The sequence below is a fragment of the Hypanus sabinus genome, chromosome 5, assembly GCF_030144855.1.
Source record: "Hypanus sabinus isolate sHypSab1 chromosome 5, sHypSab1.hap1, whole genome shotgun sequence".
In the NCBI taxonomy this organism is placed as follows: Eukaryota; Metazoa; Chordata; class Chondrichthyes; order Myliobatiformes; family Dasyatidae; genus Hypanus; species Hypanus sabinus.
This window is the reverse complement of record NC_082710.1, coordinates 173,090,644-173,102,526: the sequence shown is the minus strand read 5'-3', so window position 1 is coordinate 173,102,526 and position 11,883 is coordinate 173,090,644. Positions and strand designations below refer to the sequence as shown.

Below are 11,883 nucleotides of genomic sequence, written 5' to 3'. Positions count from 1 at the left end.
TGTGGATCAGTACTTGCAGATATGACGTGGTGGCCATTACAGAGACTTGGATGGCTCAGGGACGGGACTGGTTATTTCACGTGCCGGGTTTTAGATGTTTCAGAAAGGACAGGGAGGGAGGCAAAAGAGGTGGGGGCGTGGCACTGTTGATCAGCGATAGTGTCACAGCTGCAGAAAGGATGGATGCCATGGAGGGATTGTGCATGGAGTCTCTGTGGGTGGAGGTTAGGAAAAGGAAGTGGTCAATAACTTTACTGGGTGTTTTTATAGGCCGCCTGATAGTAACAGGGATATTGAGGATCAAATAGGGAAACTGATCCTCGAAAGGTGTAATAATATCAGAGTTGTCGTGATGGGAGATTTTAATTTCCCAAATATCGATTGGCATCTCCCCAGAGTGAGGGGTTTAGGTGGGGTGGAGTTTGTAATGTGTGTTCAGGAAGGTTTCTTGACACGATATGTAGATAAGCCTACAAGAGGAGAGGCTGTACTTGATTTGGTATTGGGAAATGAACCTGGTCAGGTGTCAGGTCTCAGTGGGAGAGCATTTTGGAGATAGTGATCATAATTCTATCTCCTTTACAATAACATTGGAGACGGATAGGAACAGACAAAGTAGAAAAGCGTTTAATTGGAGTAAAGGGAATTATGAGGCTATCAGGCAGGAAATTGGAAACATGTTCTCAGGGAAAAGTATGGAAAAAATGCGGCAAATATTCAGGGGATATTTGTGTAGAGTTCTGTATAAGTATGTTCCAATGAGACAGGGAAGTTTTGGTTGGGTACAGGAACCATGGTGTACAAAGGCTGTAATAAATCTAGTCAAGAAGAAAAGAAAAGCTTATAAACGATTTAGAGAGCTAGGTAATGTTAGAGATCCAGAAGATTATAAGTCTATTAGGAAGGAGCTTAAGAAGGAAAGGAGAGCCAGAAGATGCCATGAAAAGGCCTTGGTGGGCAGAATTAAGAAAAACCCCAATGCATTCTGCAAGTATGTGAAGAGCAAAAGGATAAGACATGAAAGAATAGGACCTATCAAGTGTGACAGTGGGAAAGTGTGTATGGAACCGGAGGAAATAGCAGAGGTACTTAATGAATACTTTACTTCAGTATTCACTATGGAAAAGGATCTTGGTGATTGTAGTGATGACTTGCAGCAGACTGAAAAGCTTGAGCATGTAGATATTAAGAAAGAGGATGTGCTGGAGCTTTTGGAAAGCATCAAGTTTGATAAGTTGTTGGGACCAGATGAAATGTACCCAGGCTACTGTGGGAAGAGAGGGAGGGGATTGCTAAGCCTCTGGAGATGATCTTTGCATCATCAATGGGGATGTAAGAGGTTTCAGAGGATTGGAGGGTTGTGGATATTGTTCCTTTATTCAAGAAAGGGAGTAGAGATAGCCCAGGAAATTATAGACCAGTGAGTCTTACTTCAGTGGTTGGTAATTTGATGGAGAAGATCCTGAGAGGCAGGATTTATGAACATTTAGTGAGGTATAATATGATTAGCAGCAGTCAGCATGGCTTTGTCAAGGGCAGTTGGTGCCTTACGAGCCTGATTGAATTTTTTGAGGATGTGACATTGATGAAGGAAGAGCAGTAGATGTAGTGTATATGGATTTCAGCAAGGCATTTGATAAGGTACCCCACACAAGGCTTACTGAGAAAGTAAAGAAGCATGGGATCCAAGGGGACATTACTTTCTGGATCCAGAACTTAGCTTGCACACAAGTGTGGTTGTAGATGGGTCATATTCTGCATGGAGGTTGGTGACCAGTGGTGTGCCTCAGGGATCTGTCAGGGACCCCTTCTCTTCGAGATTTTTATAAATGAAAGTAATCTCCCTGGATGAGGAAGTGGAGAGATGGGTTAGTAAATTTGCTGATGACCCAAAGGTTGGGGGTGTTGTAGATAGTGTGGAGGGTTGTCAGAGGTTACAGTGGGATATCGATAGGATGCAAAACTGGGCTGAGAAGTGGCAGATGGAGTTCAACTCAGAGGTGGTTCATTTGGGTAGGTCAAATATGATGGCAGAATATAGTATTAATGGTAAGACTTTTGGCAGTGTGGAGGATCAGAGGGATCTTGGGGTCCGAATCCATAGGACACTCAAAGCTGCCTCACAAGTTAACTATGTGGTTAAGAAGGCATACGGTGTTTTGGCCTTCATTAACTGTGGAAATGACTTCAAGAGCTGAGAGATAATGTTACAGCTATACTGGACCCTAGTCAGACCTCACTTGGAGTACTGTGATCAATTCTAGGTCATCTGACTACAGGAAGGATGTGGAAATATAGAAAGGATGCAAAGGAGATTTAAAAGGATGTTGCCTGGATTTGGGAGCATGCCTTATGAAAATAGGTTGAGGGAATTTGGCCTTCTCTCCTTGGAGTGATGTAGGATGAGATGTGACCTGATAGAGGTGTATAAGGTGATGATAGGCATTGACTGTGTCGATAGGCAGAGGCTTTTTCCCAGGGATGAAATGACTAACACGAGAGGGCACAGTTTTAAGGTGAGGGGATGTCAGGGGTAAGTTTTTTCTTACGCAGAGAGATGAGTTCGTGGAATGGACTGCTGGTGACTGTGGTGGGTGTGGATACAACAGGGCTTTTAAGAAGCTCCTGGATAGGTACATGGAACTTAGAAAGTTAGAGGGCTATGGCTAACCCGAGGTAATTTCTAATGCAAGTACATGTTCGGCACAGCATTGTGGGCTTGTATCATCTCTCACTATTGCCTTGATCTCATCCTTAATTAAGAGCGCTACCCCACCTCCCTTTCCTTCCTGCTTATCCATTTGTATTACCTGATAGCCTTGCATATTTACTTCCCACCCTCTCCACCCTGCAACCACATTCCTGTAACGGCCACTACATCATACCCCTTTGTACTGATTTATGCCATAATTTCACTGACCTTACTTTGAATACTAAAGGCATTCAGATAAAGTGCCTGTCATGAAGATACTAAGTAAGAACTCCAGAGTGACTTCAAGTTTCATTTTAAGAACTTACTAACATGATATTATGGAGTGTCTGCAGCAGTCTACACCACCAACAGAGCTCTGATTTTTTGGGTTATACGGTGCTCATATTTATTCAGCAAGACAAACAACTTTCACATGATTTTGTTCAGTATCCCACAGATAGTAGATGATCAATTGTTGAAAATTTATGTCAATTGTCTCTCAGCGCGAGTCTAACAATCCTCTTTATTTTTAGTTATCAGGACTCAGAATTTATTCCCGGATGCATCCTCCTTCCTGGTTCCATGGGCTTCATATCCTGTCTATTTGATTTCCTGATGTTGTGATTATCATCCAAGGTTATTCTTGACATGCATCAGCAGTCTTAAGTCCAACTGCTCCAGAATGGCTAAGTATCCCATCATACACTAGTTTTAACCATTTCCACCACAAATCCCTCTTTGTTGATCTTTCTTATCAACACTTAAAGATTCGTATTCCCTTCGTTCTGAAAAGGGGGCCCATAACCCACTGGGTAAGGGTGCATTCTTAAATATTCCTCTTCATTGTAACTATCCTCTTCCGTGGTGAGATTGTGCATAGAGTAATGCTACCGTCTCCCCTGACTTTGACTTTGTGCAGGCGCAGACCCAGGGAATGCATAGTTGTATGACACAATGAACTACCACCGCTAAGCTGACCAGGGCAATGAGGCCGTAAAAGAGGGGCTGCAACCCAGAAAATATTCCTTCGCCTAACACTGACCTAACATTAGCTAAAAAAATCCCAGCCTTCTGAAGGGGCTTGAGAGTTCAGTCTATGTATTTCATCTCATAGCTGGGTCATATGTTCTAACACATGGGTCATATTTTCTGAAGCATCGGGTACATATGTGCAACATTCTTTCCCCACTAACGCACAGACCCCTCCTTCCCAGGCTAATACGTAGTCTAGAGCCATTCTGTTCCACAAGGTCACCAATCAAAGATTTTGCATTTCTTGGTTCAGAGTGACAAATCCCTTATAGTCTCATTGGTCAACTGCCCGTTCTAAACTTATATTGTCTATTGTATGGACATTGTTTACTGCACTTCACCAGGGGAATAATCCTGATAATGTCTTATTATTAGGACTGGAAAGGAAAAGGACAGAAGCCAGACTAAAATTCCTTCTTCTTCAGCCCTTTATTTCAACCACTTATCCCCTCCCAGCTTCTTCCTTCATTCCCTCACCTGGTCTCACCTGTCACCTTGTACTCCTTCTCTTCCTTGACTTCTTCTTCTGGCTTCTACCCTTCCTTTCTAGCCTCGATGAAGGATCTCAGCCCAAAAAGTGGCTTATTCCGCTGTGGAGAACAGACAATTAACATTTTGAATCAAGACACTTAATCAGGACTGGACAGGAAGGGGGAAGAAGCCAGGATGAGGAAGAGGGTCGTGGGGAAGGAGTACAAGGTGGCAGGTGATAGGTGAAACCAGGTGAGGGGGCAAGTGGGTGGCTGGTTAGGATATGGGGGAATGACATAAGAAAATAGTAGGTGATAGCTGGAAGAGGTAAAGATTAGATTGCTGCCTGTACGTTGCTGAGTTTAGGGCAGGTCCCCTATCTCCGGTGGTATTCAGGGCTTCCTTCATCATGTCAGCATCTTCTTCTCAGTTTTCACTACTGTCAGTCATGCAAGTCCCAGGTGGAGACTCAGGAATACTGCCATACTCAGATGTAGAAGGATTCTTCACTGCTGTTCCTGTAACAATTTTGTTCTACCAGTTAGGGTTGTTCGCCCTGAGCTGAGCCCCTTAACCTGGAGGACCACTGGACCACTCTTAGTCAATCCTCTATCCTCTGTCCTGTCTGGCTTGGGTAACCCTCCCAAGAGCCAAAGCAGGTAGCCCTGACTCCAGCCAACATAGTTGTCTGAGTCATTGAGGCACACAAGCCTCCAAACCAGGACAAGGTTGTGGTCCTCTTGAAGGGGAAGAAGTGAAAGGGCTGAAGATAAAGTAATCTATTAGGAGAGGAGAGTCGACGATAGGAGAAAGGGCACAAGAGAGAGCTGATAGACAGGTGAGCAGAAGAGGTAAAAGGGTAACCAGAATAGTTGTCTAGTCCTGTTAAAGCATCTCAGACCGAAATGTCAACTGCTTATTCCCCATCCTGCATCTTGTGTGTGTTACTCTGGATTTCTAGTATCTGTAGAACCTCTTGTGTTGCTGATTTGGAGATTCAGCTCTGGATACTGAGGGGTGTTAGGACAGGCATTGGGATTGAAGATGGTCTGAAATCTTGAGGAAGGGTGGCAGAGGATGGAATTTTGACGTTCCCTAAAGACAGCTACACTCTCAATGTAAATAGGCCTGATGCAAGTTCAACTAATCAAAAGTTTGTTGGTCTCATGAACAGAGTGAGCATAATAAATGCAGAATTGGTCCTTTGTATGAACTTCACTCCATCCTAATAGTTGCTACTACTAAAGGTAAGAGCATAAAACATCTGTCAGTACCCACTCACAAAATGCTGAAGGAACTCAGCAGGTCAGGCAGAATCCATGGAAATGAATAAAGAGTTGATATGTCAGGTCATGATGAAGGTTCTTGGTCTGAATCATCAGCTGGTGATTCATTTTCATAGATGCTGCCTGACCAGCTGAATTCCATCAGCATTCTGTGTGTGGTACTCTGAATCTCCAAAGCCCTCTGAGGCAGAGAATTCTGCCAATTCCCCACCCTCTGGGTGAAAAATTTTTCTTCATTTTTGTCCTAACCGTATTCTGACCATGTAAAGCCCTGTCTCGAGACTCTAAGCCAGGGAAATGTCTTTCTTCCTGCAGTCTGTCCAGTACTGCTGTTGTAGTTCCTTACCCACCCTCCTCTCTCGGTGTCAAAAAACTACATCTGATCTCCCCTCCCTATACGTTCCTCCAATCACAATAAAATTATGCCCTCTCATATTAACTTACTCCACCATGGAAAAACAGCACTGTGTCTTCACTCTACTGCCTCTTATACACCTCTATCCAGCCACCTCTCATCTCCTTTTCTCCAAGAAGCTCTAGTTTGCTCAATCTTTCCTCATAACATATTTTCTGTAATAAACCACACGGTATAGGAACAGAATAATGCCATTTGGCTCATCAAATCTGCATTCTTCAATTACGTGAAGAACAAAAGAATGACAGGAGTGAAGGTAGGACTGATTAGAGATAAAGGTGGGATGATGTGCCTGGAGGCTGTGGAAATGAGCGAGGTCCTCAATGAATACTTCTCTTTGGTATTCACCAATGAGAGGGAACTTGTTGACGGTGAGGACAATACGAGTGAGGTTGATGTTCTGGAGCATGTTGATATTAAGGGAGAGGAGGTATTGGAGTTGTTAAAATACATTAGGATGGATAAGTCCCTGGGGCATGATGGAATATTCCCCAGGCTGCTCCACGAGGTGAGGGAAGAGATTGCTGAGCCTCTGGCTAGGATCTTTATGTCCTCGTTGTCCACAGGAATGGTACCGCAGGATTGCAGGGAGGTGAATGTTGTCCCCTTGTTCAAAAAAGGTAGTTGGGATAGTCCGGGTAATTATAGACCAGTCAGCCTTACGTCTGTGGTGGGAAAGCTGTTGGAAAAGATTCTTAGAGATAGGATCTATGGGCATTTAGCGAATCATGGTCTGATCAAGGACAGTCAGCATGGCTTTGTGAAGGGCAGATCGTGTCTAACAAGCCTGATAGAGTTCTTTGAGGAGGTGACCAGGCATATAGATGAGGGTAGTGCAGTGGATGTGATCTACATGGATTTTAGTAAGGCATTTCACAAGGTTCCACACGTAGGCTTATTCAGAAAGTCAGAAGGCACGGGATCCAGGGAAGTTTGGCCAGGTAGATTCAGAATTGGCTTGCCTGCAGAAGGCAGAGGGTTGTGGTGGAGAGAGTACATTCAGATTGGAGGGTTGTGACTAGTGGTGTCTCACAAGGATCTGTTCTGGGACCTCTACTTTTCGTGATTTTTATTAATGACCTGGATGTGGGGGTAGAAGGGTGGGTTGGCAAGTTTGCAGACGACACAAAGGTTGGTGGTGTTGTTGATAGTGTAGAGGATTGTTGAAGATTGCAGAGACATTGATAGGATGCAGAAGTGGGTTGAGCAGTGGCAGATGGAGTTCAACCCGGAGAAGTGTGAGGTGGTACACTTTGGAAGGACCAAGGCAGAATACAAAGTAAATGACAGGATACTTGGTAGTGTGGAGGAGCAGAGGGATCTGGGGGTACATGTCCACAGATCCCTGAAAGTTGCCTCACAGGTAGATAGGGTAGTTAAGAAAGCTTATGGGGTGTTAGCTTTCATAAGTCGAGGTATAGAGTTTAAGAGACGTGATGTAATGATGCAGCTCTAAAAAACTCTAGTTAGGCCACACTTGGAGTACTGTGTCCATTTCTGGTCGCATCAGTATAGGAAGGATGTGGAAGCATTGGAAAGGGTACAGAGGAGATTTACCAGGATGCTGCCTGGTTTAGAGAGTATGGATTATGATTAGAGATTAAGGGAGCTAGGGCTTTACTCTTTGGAGAGAAGGAGGATGAGAGGAGACATGATAGAGATGGACATGATATTAAGAGGAATAGACAGAGTGGACAGCCGGCACCTCTTCCCCAGGGCACCACTGCACAGTACAAGAGGACATGGCTTTAAGGTAAGGGGATGGAAGTTCAAGGGGGATATTAGAGGAGGGTTTTTCACTCGGAGAGTGGTTGGTGCGTGGAATGCACTGCTTGAGTCAGTGGTGGATGCAGACACACTAGTGAAGTTTAAGAGACTACTAGACAAGTATATGGAGGAATGTAAGGTGTGGAGGTTATATATGAGGCAGTGTTTGAGGGTCAACACAACATTGTGAGCCAAAGGGCCCGTAATGTGCTGTACTATTCTATGTTCTATTAGCGGAGGAACAATTGATTCACAGATTGAGAGGAAGCTTTGGACAGGTCGGGGAGAAGAGTTTTAAAAAAGAGCATTTGCAGGGCTCAGCACATTAGTGGTGGACCAATTGATTCAGGATATATTAGCAGGAGCAAATGAGAGTAAAGCAGGGTCAAAGCAGAACGCCCATTGTGTGAGTGGACCAGTGTAGGAATGGGAACTTGAGGTTTTGGCTCACGAGGCTCCGACAGGGAGGGACAGGTCAGTATCAGGTAAGACTGTTGTTGTGGTTGAATAAAAGTCACTAAATTACAGCTAATTAAATAAAGTAGGGATAATGCAGGATCAGGAGATGTGTTGTAGCTACATGATGTGGGAGCTGGTGGACCCCATTGTGGTTTTTGGTGCCCACATCTGCAGCAACTGGTTATTTCTTCAGCGGTTTGAACGGGGCACGACTGCACAAACGCATGGATGTCAGCCAGTGAAAACAGCGAGAAGAGTTTAAAAAGAAGACAGATTCAACATCAGAGAAGAAGGAGACAGACTAGGAAGGCTTTGGCTCAATGGGGCTTTGACGATAACGGGTCGAGGCGAGGTAGGTTACCTGTGTAGAATACAGACAGAAAGTATGTGTGTGAGGCCAGATTTCTGTGCTCGGTGTCAGTTGTAGGAGATCCAGGAGATTCCCAGCCTCCTGAACAGCCACATTTGCACCGGGTGTGTCGAACTGCAGCTCCTTAGAGACCATGTTGAGGAAATGGAGATGCAGCTCGATGACCTTCATCTGGTCAGTCAGAGTGAGGAGCTGATACAGAGGAGACGTAGGCAGGTAGTCACTCCGGAGCCTGGGGAAACAGATAATTGGGTCACAGTCAGGAGAGGGAAGGGCAAGAAGCAGGTGCTAGACAGTACCCCAGTTGCTGTCCCCTTAACAATAAGTACTCCTGTTTGAGTACTGTTGGGAGAGATGGCCTACATGGGGGAAGCAACAGTAGCCATGCCTCTGGCACAGAAGGGTAGGGAAAGGAGGAGGAAGGCAGTAGTGATAGGTGACTCTATAGTTAAGAGGGCAGAGAGGCGATTCTGTGGACGCAGGAAAGGAATGCGAATGGTGGTTGCCGCCCAGGTGCCAGGGTCCAGGATGTTTCTGATTGTGTCCGCAATACCTTGACGTGGGAAGGACAACAGCCAAAGATTGGAATACATATTGGTACCAACAATGTAGGTAGGAAAAGGGAGGAGGTCCTGAAAACAGATTATAAGGAGGTAGGAAGAAAGTTGAGAAGCAGGACCTCAAAGATAGTAATCTCGGGATTACTGCCTGTGCAACGTGACGGTGAGTATAGGAATAGGATGAGGTGGAGGATAAATGTGTGGCTGAGGGATTGGAGCAGGGGACAGGGATTCAGATTTCTGGATCATTGGGACCTCTTTTGAGGCAGGTGTGACCTGTACAAAAAGGACGGCTTGCACTTGAATCCCAGGGGGACCAATATCCTGGTGGGGAGTTTTGCTAAGGCTCTTGAGGAGAGTTTAAACTAGAATTACTGGAGGATGGAAACCGAACTGAAGTGAAGGAGTAAAAGGAGGTTGTCTCACAAATAGAGAAAGCTTGGAGACAGTGCAAAAAGGAGGATAGGCAGGTGATAGAGAACGTATGTGCTCAGACCGATGGTTTGAAATGTGTCTATTTTAATGCAAGGGGTATTATGAACAAAGTGGATGAGCTTAGAGCATGGATCAGTACTTGGAGATATGATGTTGTGGCCTTTACAGAGACTTGGATGGCTCAGGGACAGGAATGGTTACTTCAAGTGCTGGGTTTTAGATGTTTTAGAAAGGACAGGGAGGGAGGCAAAAGAGGTGGGGGCGTGGCACTGTTGATCAGAGATAGTGTCACAGCGGCAGAAAGGATGGATGCTATGGAGGGATTGTGCATGGAGTCTCTGTGGGTGGAGGTTAGGAAAAGGAAGTGGTCAATAACTTTACTGGGTGTTTTTATAGGCCGCCTAATAGTAACAGGGACATTGAGGAGCAGATAGGGAAACTGATCCTCGAAAGGTGTAATAATATCAGAGTTGTCGTGATGGGAGATTTTAATTTCCCAAATATCGATCGGCATCTCCCTAGAGCGAAGGGTTTAGATGGGGTGGAGTTTGTTAAGTGTGTGCAGGAAGGTTTCTTGACACAATATGTAGACAAGCCTAAAAGTGGAGAGGCTGTACTTGATCTGATATTGGGAAATGAACCTGGTCAGGTGTCAGGTCTCTCAGTGGGAGAGCATTTTGGAGATAATGATCACAATTCTATCTCCTTTACCATAGCAGTGGCGAGGGGTAGGAACAGACAAGTTAGGGAAATGTTTAATTGGAATAAGGGGAAATTTGAGGCTATCAGGCCGGATCTAGAAAGCATAAATTGGAAACAGATGTTCTCAGGGAAAAGTACAGATGAAATGTGGCAAATGTTCAGAGGATATTTGTGTGGAATTCTGCATAGGTACGTTCCAATGAGACAGGGAAAGGATGGTAGGGTACTGGAACCGTGGTGTACAAAGGCTGTTTTAAAATTCATCAAGAAAAAAAGAAGGGGTTGCGAACAGTTCAAAAAACTAGGTAATGATAGACATATAGAAGAATTTGGAGCAAGAAAGCTGCGAGTGAATTGCTGATTTTTCAAAGCAAAGGGAGTTTTTTTACTAGTCGTGTTAAAGAGAGATGAGACTGCACAGGCATGTAACGTCTGCCAGTAGAGCGCGAAAGGTTTAAAAAGGCAAGGAATCTTCAACGGTTTTTAATCTGGACCAAGAAGACTGTGAATGAACTGCTGATTTTTTGGAGCGAAGGGAGTTTTTTACTACTTGGTTTAAAGAGAGGCGAGACTGCGCAGGCATGTGACATCAGCCAGTAGAGCATGAAAGGTTTAAAAAGAAGACCGCCGTATCCGGCGGGCAGTGGAGTGAGAGGCAGCAGAGTGACAGGGTTTGGGCTCAACAGGCTTAGGTGGTAACGGGATGAGGCGAGGTAGGTAGTACGTGTGTGAGGCCAGTTTTCTGTGCTCGGTGTCAGATGTGGGGGTTCCTGGAGTCTCCCGGCCTTCGGGATGGCCATATCTGCGCCAGGTGTGTCGAGCTGCAGCTCCTGAGGGACCGAGTTAGGGAATTGGAGATGCACTTAATGACCTTCGCCTAGTCAGGGAGAGTGAGGAGGTGATAGAGAGGAGTTACAGGCAGGTGGTCAAACTGGGGAGACAGACAAGTGGGTAACAGTCAGGAGAGGGAAGGGGAAGAGTCAGGTACTAGAGAGTACCCCTGTGGCTGTACCCCCTGACAATAAGTACTCCTATTTTAGTACTGTTGCGGGAGATGGCCTACCTGGGGGAAGCAACAGTGGCCGTGCCTCTGGCTCAGAAGGGTAGGGAAAGGAGGAGGAAGGCAGTAGTAATAGGGGACTCAATAGTTAGGGGGTCAGATGGGTGATTCTGTGGACACAGGTGTTACATACCCGTGACACGTGACAGTGGTGTACTTGTCACGTGACAGGTGCTGAAGCTATACTGGACTTGAGGTAATGGTCTTGTGATGGTGAAGTGACATCATTTTCCTGCCAGTAGAGGTCATGTGACAGGTTTTTTTTTACAGGGTATAAAAGGAGGACCCCTCCCTGTGAGGAGGGGCAGTTTGTGGCTGGATTTGCCATGTTGACTTCATGCCACTGCGTGATTTAATGTTATGACGCAGTTTAGTTGAAAGATGGAGTTTTATTTAATGCCTAAAGTTTAAAAGGTCATTGCCAGCAGTTTCTTTATTATACTGCTAGTTGAAAGTCAGTGGAGAGTGAAGATCGGAGTTCGGGAGTTAAAAGATCGAGGAAAGTCGATTTCGACGGTGAAACAAGTTCGATCTTGTTTGATCCTCATTCGGAAGGAATTTGTTGTCTGTGCTCATGTTAATCCCTGTGAAATAGCCAAAAGGATTGGGTACAGTTTTGTAAAGGAAAGGTCAG

The 11,883-nt window shown here is 45.1% G+C and overlaps 1 long non-coding RNA gene across 1 annotated transcript in view; it reads right to left on the bottom strand.

The window, feature by feature from the left end:
• Nucleotides 1-1,973: 1,973 nt before the first annotated feature.
• LOC132394595 (uncharacterized) overlaps nt 1,974-11,883 on the bottom strand; it is a 25,930-nt gene continuing 16,020 nt past the window's right edge. Inside the window, exon 3 of the long non-coding RNA XR_009512385.1 lies at nt 1,974-8,724. This is a non-coding gene — a long non-coding RNA (uncharacterized LOC132394595). The remainder of the gene's footprint in view (nt 8,725-11,883) is intronic.